Genomic DNA, 13214 nt, shown 5'->3' with positions numbered 1-13214 from the left:
TAGGGGTTGGGGAGCTCTACTTTCAACTCTAAGAACCATCCTCATATATATATATATATATATATATATATATATATATATATATATATATATATATATATATATATATATATACATATACATATATACATATACATATATATATATACATATATATATATATATATATATATATATATATATATATATATATATATATATATATATATATATATATTTTCCTCAGGTCTTTGAGTGATAGTTGAAGTGGATGGAGTCGAGTGGTCAGAATGGGTTGAAATGGTGCTTAGTGATGCATTCCAAGGGAAACGTATGGAGATGCGCGTCGTTAGTAAGCCTAAAAGGTGTAAGTCAAATGGAAAATACACGTTGGGTTGGTAGAAAGCAGAGGGTGGGGTGGCTGGGATGGTGAAAGATGGTCATTGGTGGTGGGAAAGGGCAGACCGAGTACAACCAGGGAAGGTGGACGTTGTATGAAAGGCATCATTAGTAGCAGGACCAGATTTATCTTAAGATTTTAGTGGGCCAATAGGAAAAGGGCTGGAAAAGTGTAAAGGGATGTGCCTAATCATGGTAGATGGGATGGGGCAGTGATAAGATGCCCTGTGAAAATGGGCATTGCAGGTTGGCCACTTTGGTGGAAACGACGAAACACTTCAGTTTTTTCCTGGAACAAGAATAACAGCAACAAAAAGAAAGTAGATACATGATGCCCTGGTATACTGCAGAGGAATTATTCTTTCTCTCAGAACAAACACAACATTAATAAGAAGGTTGCAAGCACACGATGCCCTCATATAATGGCTCTGAATTATTCCAAAAGTTATTCTCACAAAAAAAATAACACCAACACGAAGAAACCAAATACCTAATGTTCTCATACACCTGGTAAATATACACCCCACAACTGCAGGCAATAGACATACCAGTATACCAATCCTGGAGACAGCCCTAGCATGTATTCAGTATGGACAGTGGGTATTAGCATCGAAATGGTGACAGGTGAAAGTGCCAGACCTCAGGGAAAGGGCTATGAAGCCTATGACCTGTTGGAAACCTAAAAAAAAGGGGTTGGTGGGAAGGGGGGGCTTGTACTCAAGAGTGCAATTGCCTCGACCACCAATGTGTCTATGAGTCGAACATCAGAACCTGCCCTGTGACCCTGACCTTCAACAACTTGCTCTAATAATCAATTACTTCATTCATGCCTGATCCTGAACTCTTCCACCAAGTTTGGTCTAAATTGTATTAAAACTGATCTGGCCTTGTCATGCGACTCTGAACTTTGACCTTCCCCTGTTACCCAGACCTTCTGCCTGATTGTTCTCAAAGTCCAGTCTATTTATCCTCGTCTTACCCTGAACCTTTCCTGAAATTTAACCTAAATCGGATAAAAACTACTTAAGTTGATCTTGCCATGTGACCACCTGTGACCTACTGCTCACAAAAACAACGAGTCAAGCTCTTGGTTGATCGTCAACAATTCCACCAAGACTGCTCCAAATATGGGCAAAACAGTATTATTTTGTTAATACACAGATACCTGTACCAATGTTCCTAAAATCGATTGTCTCTGTTCTTGCCTTACCCCCAACCTTCCATCAAATCTGGTCCAATTCGGTCAAAAATGTTTAAGCTGGCCTTGCTAGGATAAATTCTGACCTTGTCCTGTGACCCTGACCTCTGACCTATTGTTCTAGAAAATTATGTTAATCGCTTCTCTCACCCTCAACCATTCCACCAAGCTAGTCAGTCAGTAAGAACTGTTCGAGATATTTTATTCACACACACACACACACACACACACACACACACACACACACACACACACACACGCACGCACACACACGCACACACACACCTAAAGAAATACTTCTTAGAAACAGATTGGGAAAAAGAGCTTAGAGGACAGATTTATATGTTATATATAGAAAATTCGGTGAACTTTATGAAATAGGAGAGAAGGATGGGTGGACAGTAAGTACATATCTAGATTTCAAGAAAGCATTTGACAGAGTACCGTACCAAAGACTTTTATGGAAACTGTACCATCAAGGAGGAATCCAAGGCAAACTGTATTATTGGATGCAAGATTTTCTGAAAAATGAGAACAGCACTAAGGGGAAATTACTCATCATGGAGAGAAGTGACTAGTGGGGTTCCACAGGGCTCAGTGCTGGCACCAATTATGTTTTTAGTGTATATAAATGATATAGACAATAACATTGTAAATGAAAGCTATCTAAATATGTTTGCTGATGGTGCAAAAATACAAAGGAGAATTACTAACACAGACTCATGTAAAGAGCTACAAGAAGAATTAAATAAACTTCACGAATGGAGCAATACATGGCAAATGGAATTCAACGTGGACAAGTGTCATGTAATCAAGTTTGGTAAAAGTGGAAAAAGACCTGATTGGAATGATAAATTAGGAAGCAAAACTCTACACACATCAGAAAAAGAGAAGGACCTAGGTGAGCTTATCAATAACAGACTATCTCCGGCTGACCACATCAGTGAGAAGGTACGGAATATGAATACGCTGCTTGCAAATATGAGAACAGCATTCACATACATAAATGAAGACATGCTAAGAAATATAGTAACATCATTCATCAGATCAACCCTGGAGTATGCGTCAGTAGTCTGGAGTCCTCATCTGAAAAAACACATAGATAAGATTGAAAAAGTTCAAAGGGCTGCTACAAGATGGGTAGCAGGCTTGTGGGATCAAAGCTACGAAGAAAGACTAGAAAAACTGAATCTACCTACACTACAGGAGAGAAGGAAAAGAGGAGACATGATTACGCTATACAAATGCATATCAGGGAAGGAGAAAGTAGACATAAATGATTACCTAACCTATTGGGATGCATCAGCAAGAGGACACTGCAAAAAAATTACATAAAAAGAGAGGCGATAAAGACGTAAGGAAATTTAGTTTCCCAAATAGGGCAATTGATCAGTGGAATGCACTACCGAATGAAACAGTATGTGCCAAAACAATTCATAAATTCAAGGATATGTACGATAAAAATGGTTTAAGACACGAGACAGTACGAGCTTGACTCATTCCTGTAAAGATACAATTAGGTAAGAACACACACACACACACACACACACACACACACACACACACACACACACACACACGCACGCGCGCGATGGTCAAAACATCCACTCGCTTTTCAAGCGCTGTTTAAAAAGACCCCCTCCCCCAGTCCCAAGCGTCATGAACCTACAGTATAAAATGCTTGGATCAACTTGTTATCTGAATGTGACATTTTCTGTCCTGCTAACGAGAGATATATTTAGAGAGGATTTAACAGGCCAACTTAAAACATGTGAAGCAAAATCTGAACTGGTTAGGACAGCAGAGCAGGGTTAATTGAAGGCAAACAATATTATTATTCTATTTATCTGAACCCTGTGTGTGTGTGTGTGTGTGTGTGTGTGTGTGTGTGTGTGTGTGTGTGTGTGTGTGTGTGTGTGTGTGTGTGTGTGTGTGTGTGTGTGTGTGTGTGTGTGTGTGTGTGTGTGTGTGTGCGTGCGCGCGCGCGCGAGCACAACACTGCACTCTTACTGCCCAATCAGGAGGTGGGGTCTAGACTTCAGTTTTGACGTTCAAGGCAAGTGACCGGTCGTTCATCCCTGAATGGCACTCTAAGAGTAATCAACCGCAACCAACCCTTGTCTTGAAACCCTTTATGAGCCACATCCAGTTGGAGCGCCTTAACCCACCAGATCACCAAGCATCATAAAAGGCAAAAGGAATGGAGCTATAATTAGCAATTTTTCTTTACACTGGATTAAGCACGAGAGAGAAAGAGAGAGAGAGAGAGAGAGAGAGAGAGAGAGAGAGAGAGAGAGAGAGAAAGAGATTGCTGCTTCCATCAAAAGTAACTGATAATCCCGTATTACTCCCTTGAAGGTGCAGGGGCCCATGGCTGCTGCCGTGGTCCAGTACATTGATATGACTGGCGTATTTCCTTCCAGTACATTGGATTAGATGATCGGCGTATTTTCTTTCATAACATTTATGAATATATGACCAGCGTACTTTCTTCCACTACATTTAAGAATAGATGACCTGTGTATTTTCTTCCACTACATTTAAGAATATATGACCTGCGTATTTCTTCCAGTACATTTAAGAGTAGATGACCTGCATACTTTCTTTGATGGCTTTACATTATCGAAAAAAGTCCCGTTACCACTGGGGATCAAACAAGGGCGTGGCCGTCACTTCCCTCGGGGCAGTCCAACCATGAAACAAAGAAAACTTAGAGGAAATATAAAACGATTGGCCATATGCTTCAACAGTAAATCGCAACGTGGAATGCAAAGCTCCATATTTTTTACCGACAATATCTGTTGCAAGTGAGCAGGACTGAACGTGTGTAGCCTTACTAGATCATTGCTACCTTCATTTCTTTGATTTTCCCTGGAAAGATTACTGCTTCCATGGCCGAGAGCCATCTGTGTGTGCCTTGCGCATTACGGAGGTTATACACACGGGCATAGAAACATACATTCCTTCCTCTTATCCTGGAACTACTAAAAAAAAAAATAGTTTAATCACGCTTGTTTTAATGCTGCCCACAACATGGAGAGGGCCTTCATAAGGTACAAGAGCCAGCCCACCCTTGAATCTCTCTTTTTTTGTTTCTGCCCAGAATCGTGGTCTGTCTAGCGCTCTCTTAATAATAATTTCATTCATACTAGATGCTCTGAATTCTCCAAATGAGATTCTTCCAGCTCCTTCTGGCATCTTGCCAAAAACCTTTCTAACAACTTTACTTCATCATCCTTCCCTCCTCTTTTCCACTCTGATGACTCTATAGCTGTTTCGTCTACTGATAAAAGTAGAACTCTTTGCTGTCTGTTCTTCACTCTCCTAAAAATAATTTCATTCGGACTAAATGCTCTGAACTCACCAACACAAATTCTTTCAGCTCCTTCTGGCATCTTGCCAAAAACCTTTCTAACAACTTTTCCTTATCATCCTTCTCTCCTCTTTTCCACTCTGATGACTGTTGCCACTTCTTCTACTGATAAAAGTAGAACTCTTCGCTCAGACTTTCTCCTCCAATTCCACATTAAACGAATCCGGTGCTGTTCCTCCATTACTTCCCACCTCTGACTTCCTCATGGCTGATGTTAAAATTTCTTCAACGGATGTGTTACCTGCCATAACTGGCCTCTACACTAACAAAGCATATGGAGAATACTAACAAAGCATAATTTCCAAATTGCCCTCTTATGGTTTCTATCCTTCTATCTGTGCTTTCATCTATAGCTTCCTTCCTGGTCGTTCTATAGCTGCTGTTGTAGACTCCCACCATTCTTCTCCTAGATCTATCAACAGTGGTGTTCCTCAGGGTTCTGTCCAATCACCAATCCTCTTCCTTCTATTCATCAATGACCTTCTTAGCTGTACATCTAACTCTATCCACTCATATGCTGATGACTCCACTCTTCACCTTTCCATCTGCTTCCCACAGCGTCCATCTCAGCAGTTACTTCAACTGACAACAGATGAGCCTATGGCACACTTAATATCTGACTTGGCACATAAATCTCATTTAAGGTAAAGGTAAGCTTGTGTTTTTAATGCACCAAAACTTGGTTCTTCCATCAAAATCTACCACAGAGGTATTCTCAAATTTTTTAACAACACCCAGCTCAATCCTGCATCACCTTTAACCCGAGGCGTCCCGACGATGTATGAATATGTTGCTATGATTTGTCACGGTGGCACCCGACAACGAATCCATACGTTTTGCAACTGCGAGGTCCGTCATTTGCACATTTTTCAAGTTTCATGGGTGATTTTTGGTAGGCATATGTGAGACCTTCCTCTACCCAACGCCAGGTGAAGATAATGCCAGGCCCCGCCCCATCTGACCCCCCTCCCCCCCTGCACGCCATTTTCTCGGCAACTCACCTGTTAGCAGTGACCTGGCCAGTATAGACACGTTGCACCACGGTCTCTCCGATGACGAAATTCAAGGCAAAAGTAATTCTCGAGGTGGAGGACAAAGGAAGAATGAAGCCAGAGGAAGAAACAAGCAGAAGTGATGAAGTGGTAACGTCATAAAGGAAGGTGCCATATGCTGATGTTTTTGGTGACTGATCAATGCTTATATCACCTATATTATTGTGTGAGAACCAGTACACTCTTGTACTACATACAAATTCGTACCAAATAAATATTTACATATAATGAGTGATTTGGAATAACTCCCTTCCTCTCCTCTTATTAGTTTCCTTCAACCTCTTATCACTTCACCGCACTGCTGCATTTTTATCTATTTTCTATTCCTACTTCAATGGTCACTGCACCTCTGAATTGTGTGCCTGCATCCCTCCACCACTACGCCAGTCATGTAGCACCTGTATGGAAAAGGTAAACTCTGGAACTGTCTTCCTCTATCTGTATTTCCAACTACACTGTACCTATAACCTCCAGTCTTTTAAACGCAATGTGTCCAGGCATCTTCAAATGAAAGTATCTCGAATCTGGCTCTCTGTTATCTTATTTTAATTTTTTCTTGGTGAGAACAATCTGTGGGCTTCTAGCCTTCGGTTCGTTCTTCCCTGAATAACAAGAAAACTAATGTGGGATGGAAGCTGACAGTATCTAATTGCCACAAATGCCACAACTTCCCCCAAATTACACATGCTATTAGGGGTTTGCATTCAATTCTGGGATTTACTGTAAGGTTTAAGCATATGATCCTAAGACGCATAACAAAGATGAAATTACGTGAAAAAATTAAGAGTAACTGGCTGTAAAATTAAATAGTTTGTTAAACTTTGGTACATTCTTCTCTTTAACCTAGCCTGAAGTTGCCCTCTCTTTATCTCGAATACTGAACTGCAACAAATTAAAAGTAGAATGACAGTAGTCACGAAGAAGTGTCATGGAAAGGATGAAGTGCCAACTTTATACCAATGAGTTATGTGATATAAACTCCAAAAGGGCGATAACTTGAGCCAAGTTCAGGTCTGGAGAGGGTCGTACTCTCATCGTCTTACAAAGTTCTTTTAGTCCCTTTCTTAGCAATATATATTTACTTCTTGCACCTTCATACTGCCTTCACTGTCGCTTATGTCTGTCTGACCAAAGTTACTCAGACAACTTATTTTATTGTAATATTGGTACCACCAGACAATTTTATTCAGCTTTGGAGTGATTTCAAACTGGAGTAATTAGATATGGTTTCCCTTTTGCCTTCACAGTAAGACATGTCCCTTTCGCTGAGTAATAATCGTCTGTCAGTAAAACGAATAACATAAAAACAGAAGCGCAATACAGAACGGGGTTACAGTCTATGCTTGACAGCCTGTTAAACCTATGAGAATACGGAACGACAGAATCTCGTGGTGAAATGACTCTGCCTGTCTGTCTCTCTGTAGACATTATATAGGCCCAAGTATATATCTCATAACACAATGTACAGGATGTAGTGTCTGCTGGGGACATACACAGTTTCTCACTAGTAATGTCAATCCACATCATGTATATCCACAATCTTGTTGTCCCAGACCATCACGAATTCTTAACATATGATGTATGTCAAACAATCTCTTTGTAGTCCAGACGACCAAGAATTTCAGGGCGTATTCAAACACGTGGAGTAACCACCCCTAGTCGGTTAGTCCACGTGAATGGAAATCTACCAGACACTACATCACACACACATCCTCTCCAAGCTGTATATAATGTCGGAAAGATTCCCTTCAGATCAGAAAGGAGAGAGAGGGGCTAGAGCGAAGGCCCGACACTAGGGTCATTAGGCCGTCACGCTCCGTTACACTGTAACTCACTACTCATATAACTGTGGAATAAAACTTCGTACCCAAGACCTCCAGACAGAATCTCGTGGTGAAGTGACTCTGCCTGTCTCTCTACTGCCCGACTCACCTCGTTGACACTACGTCTTAAGACTTTATTCTGGCTGTGCTTGACAATGCACAGTCGACTTCCCTATCTCCCTACAAGCACTTACGAGATATTACTGAGTATATTTCGAACCGGAGTAGCTAGATATGGCTTCCATTTCCCTTCACAGAAAGACGTGTCTCTTTCGCTGAGTAATAATCGTCTGGCAGTAAAACGAATAATATAAAAACAGAAGCGCAATACAGAACGGGGTTACAGGTCCATGCTTGACGACCTGCTAAACCTATGAGAATACGGAACGACAGAATCTCGTGGTGAAGTGACTCTCTGCCTGTCTGTCTGTCTAAAGGCCGACGCCGCATCCTGTTAGGGGTGGCCTCCACATAGAGACCTCCAGGCATTTCAGTCCCTACTTAGTAACGACCCCTCCTCTCACCCCGCACCACCCTCCCATTTTGTCCCTTCGTCTTGTTCTCGGTCTTCCTCTTCTCTTTCCAACTCTCATACACTATACTCTGATCTCATTCTCCTCTTTAGCCTTCCGACTCTCTCTCTCTCTCTCTCTCTCCATATTGCTGTCTCGTTTTTTTTTTCCCTCCAAGTATTACACAATAACTCTCCACACTGTTGTCTTCATCTTCTTTCAACTTCCGTACCATCTCCCTACACTCTGTTCTGGATCTCCCTATACTTCTTCCACCTCCCATACACTCACTCTGCCTTATTCCCAGTGTAGTTATTCTCCTCCCACTTCCAATACACATCCTCTCGACACTGTGCTCGGTCTCCAACTCCTTTTCCCTTCAATTCCAATACACTCTCCACCGTATTCTCCTTTACCCAGTCCATATGACACTCTATATGCCATGGTCTCAATCTCATCCTTCTCCTTACAACTCTGCTGTCATAAGCACTTTTCATTTTCAATCTCATTCAAACTAATTCAGTGTGGCGACGACAATTTTAGATGCTGATTTACACCTCAGCATCTCACAGTCACCGACAGATTATGTAAGTTAGAGACCAACTTGTAGGTAATGAAGCAAGCAAGCAAATAATTAAGGGTCCAAGTTATAGTATACTCTTTTTTTTTTTTTTTTCCCAACTCGATGGAAAGGTTTACAAGTACAGTCAGCTAATGGACTGACCTATTGTTTTAGAATAATAACAGGTTAGGTCACCGCAAGGCAAGGTCAACTTAAGACAGCTTTTTTTTTTTTTTTTTAATCCAAAGAAGGAACCAAAGGCCAGGAGCAGGCAAATTCTTCCCTCCAAGAAAAAAATAAAAAGGGGGGAGGGGCCAAATTCATGATCCGTTCATTTCGGGATGCCTGGATACATTGCGTTTGAAAGACTGGAGACCATAAGCAGTATGAAATACATACAAAGGGAGACAGTTCCAGAGTTGATCTGTTGCATAAATGAAGGACTGGGAGTAACGGTTAACTCCTGAATTAGAGTTGGACAGAAAAGGGATGAGAGTTTGTTGCTAGACGGGTGCTACGCGCCCGCTGTAGTGGTGGAGGGATGCAAGCAGACAGTTCAGAGGAGCAGTGACCATTGAAGTAGCGATAGAAAAGAGATAAAGATGCAACAGTGCGGCGAAGAGACTGAGGTTAAAGGGAGTCAGTAAGAGGAGGAGAGTTAATGAGACAAAAACCCTTTGACTCCACCTTGTTGAGAGGAGCTGTATGTGGGGAGCCTCCCCACACATGAGAGTTGTACTCTACACAGGGGCGAATAAAACCTGTGTATAAAGTCAACAACTGTGCAGGGGTAAAGAAAGCATGGAGTTGGATTGGCACAACAATCCCTTGGAAGCAGCTCTTACAAGAGAGGTCATATGTTCTTTCTAAGATAAATTCCGAAAGAATGGAACCCCATGTATGTTTAAAGATGATGCAGGGTTGAACTGAATATTGTTAAAAATTAGAGGGTACTCCTAGGGAACGTTTTGTCCGGTTAATGTAAGAACTGAGTTTTTGATGTAATATGAGATATGAACCAACTCAGACAACAGGTGTGCCATAGCCACATCCTTTTGTCCGCTGAGGTAACTGCTGAGATGGACGCTGCGGGAAGCAAATGGAAAGGTGGAGGGTGGAGTCATCAGCGTATGAGTGGATAGGGTTAGATGTACAGCCTAGAAGGTCAATGATGAATAAATGGAAGAGTTGGTGATGGGACAGAGCCCTGGGGAACACCACTACTGATACACCAACCAATGTGGAAGTGTTAGGGATTCGATTTTCAAAACAGCTAGATAAGGTCAAGGTTGGCGGGTAAAGTCAAACGTCGACCTGTGTGTACTGCAGTATATTAGTATTAATCTGATGTCTGTCCGCACCTACTGTGCTAGCCTGCACTTGTATTTATGTTATCCTTGCTGCCATGAGACAAGAGACCTTTACCACATGAAGGGGTAAGATATAGCCTTTAATAACACCTGCACTACTAGAAAGCTCTCCTATGTTGGATATAATCATTTGGTACCCGCAAGAATGAAATAAAAAGATAACATGTCATAGTAACGAGGGGTTCACTCCTTCACTATGATAATGTCATTTTGTAGTTTATTCCTCTTGCTGCCTGGCGATTCTATTCACCTTAACAGAGACCTCATGCTGTGATGGGGATAACAGAGACCTCATGCTGTGATGGGGATAACAGAGACCTCATGCTGTGATGGGGATAACAGAGACCTCATGCTGTGATGGGGATAACAGAGACCTCATGCTGTGATGGGGATAACAGAGACCTCATGCTGTGATGGGGATAACAGAGACCTCATGCTGTGATGGGGATAACAGAGACCTCATGCTGTGATGGGGATAACAGAGACCTCATGCTGTGATGGGGATAACAGAGACCTCATGCTGTGATGGGGATAACAGAGACCTCATGCTGTGATGGGGATAACAGAGACCTCATGCTGTGATGGGGATAACAGAGACCTCATGCTGTGATGGGGATAACAGAGACCTCATGCTGTGATGGGGATAACAGAGACCTCATGCTGTGATGGGGATAACAGAGACCTCATGCTGTGATGGGGATAACAGAGACCTCATGCTGTGATGGAGATAACAGAGACCTCATGCTGTGATGGGGATAACAGAGACCTCATGCTGTGATGGGGATAACAGAGACCTCATGCTGTGATGGGGATAACAGAGACCTCATGCTGTGATGGGGATAACAGAGACCTCATGCTGTGATGGGGATAATAAAAGCCAATCCTAGGTTGGATAAAATGGACAGGAAATACGAAGAATAAAATGATATTGACGTCCAAGGTCAGACAAGTGTAAGTAAAACATGACATCAGTTTTAATGCCTATTTACTTAGCGCTACCAAATACAGGAAGGCCCATATATTACGCATCCCGATTCTCGCGTACTGTGGGGACGGCTAAGCGAAAACAGCGACAACCCTGCAATATTTTAAACTTTACATAACACTTTCCATACTTAATTCTTTTCTTTACGTTTACTGATTGCATGGCTGATTACTTATTTTATCAAGCTGCCAAAATGTCCACGCTCAATACAACAGCAAACAGCCGTCCCCGCAACACACAAGACACAAGGGTGCAATATAAAGGCCATCCTATGCAACGAAACATTTTTACCATGGGGATGTGGTTCTTTCGTGAGGAGTAACACCCTTCATGTCCAGCTTTATCATACCTATTAGTAACGATGCTTTTGTTGTTGACTGTACACACACACACACACAGACACACACACACACACACACACGTACACATCCTGCCGTTTCTCATTTCTCTCTCTCTCTCTCTCTCCTGTCCCTAGCCAATCAGGTGCAGTAAATTGGCTAGTGTGAGTCTCTTTGACTAATTAGCAGAGGCGGGGTGGGGGTGAGTTTGGTTAAGTGGGGTGAGGGGGGAGGGAGAGAGAAAGGGGAGGGATGGGAGGATGTGTGGGAAAGGAGGGGTGAAATGAATGGGGGGGAGGGGATATGAAAGGGATTTGGGATAGGGAGGGGGCGAGGTGGGGATAGGAAATGATAAAATGGAGACTGAGGGGGTAATGGTAGATACTAGGTAGGGGGTGAGGTGGGGGTAGGGAGGGGATGAAACAGAGGGCGTGAAGAGAAGGGGTAGGGAGGGAGCAGGGTGAAGGGAAGGGTTTGTGAGGGGGTGAAAAGGAGGGGTGGGAGGGGGAGTAGTCATAGGAAGATGGTGAGGGGAACTGCGGTATAAACGGGGTACAGGGTGAGCGGTTATGGGGTAAGGGGACAGTGTAGGGGTGAGGGATTGTGTAGGGGTGAGGGATAGTGTAGGAGATAGTGCAGGGGTGAGGGATAGTGTAGGGGTGAGGGATAGTGTAGGGGTGAGGGATAGTGTAGGGGGTAGTGTGGAGGTAAGGGGCCGTGTAAAAAGGGGGGGATAGTGTAGGTGGTTGTGTTGGGGTGAAGGATAGTGTTGGGGTGAAGGGCTTAGGTGGGAGAAGGGGAGATGGAAGAAAAAAAAAGACAAAAAAGACGGGGCATTATGTCAACGAGGAAGTAAATGTGGAATGGCGGGGGGGGGGGGAGGGGGACGAAGAGAGGTGAGAAGTGAGATATGGAGGAAAGTACTGAAGGAAACCTGGGTGGCCAAGTATGTAAACTGTTGGACTGCGGGTTATCAAGGGGGGGGGGGAGCCGATGGTGCACTGGTTAGCACATCCAACTCACACCTGGAAGAACCCAAATTCCAGTCACGGGCCAATCCACCTTTCGGTCAAATTTGTTCCATTTTTGCCCTGTTCACCCATCAACACAAGTAGGGACCTGGATGAATATTTGATTGTTGGGAGGTAACAATCAAATATTCAAAACCTTCTTTTAGGTGGTAAAGTCCCGAGTTCCAATCCCGGCTGGATGGAAGAAATCTGAGTACTGCAACCAACCTTTTCAGCATGATGAGTTTTCTTACTGTATTCTTACTAATTCCAGATGATTGCATTCAACGTCTGAGCGGCCTACTGGCGACGGGGTAAGCGAACCAAACCTAACTTCTTCAGTTCAGAAACTCTAATAGGCTGAATCAACGGGCATGAGGACAGTAATAATTGGATTTTTAAAATGCCATAACGGTATTGGTCCTAAATTATTATTAGTTCTAAAAAAATACACTAACGCTAATCCACCAACCCTATATATGATACCTTGACGTATCTTAATAAAGACGGTGGGTATCAGTGTCCAAGTGGTGACATGTAAGGCTGTAAAAGATGTACAGTATCTGAGTAGGAGGGGGTCAATTTCCTCCAAAATGTTACGTGTGGCGATTGA

The sequence above is a fragment of the Coenobita brevimanus genome, chromosome 42, assembly GCF_032717465.1.
Source record: "Coenobita brevimanus isolate Jiangsu-jjx chromosome 42, ASM3271746v2, whole genome shotgun sequence".
Taxonomy (NCBI): Eukaryota; Metazoa; Arthropoda; class Malacostraca; order Decapoda; family Coenobitidae; genus Coenobita; species Coenobita brevimanus.
The sequence above is the reverse complement of the archived record's forward strand: the minus strand, read 5'-3'. Positions refer to the sequence as shown.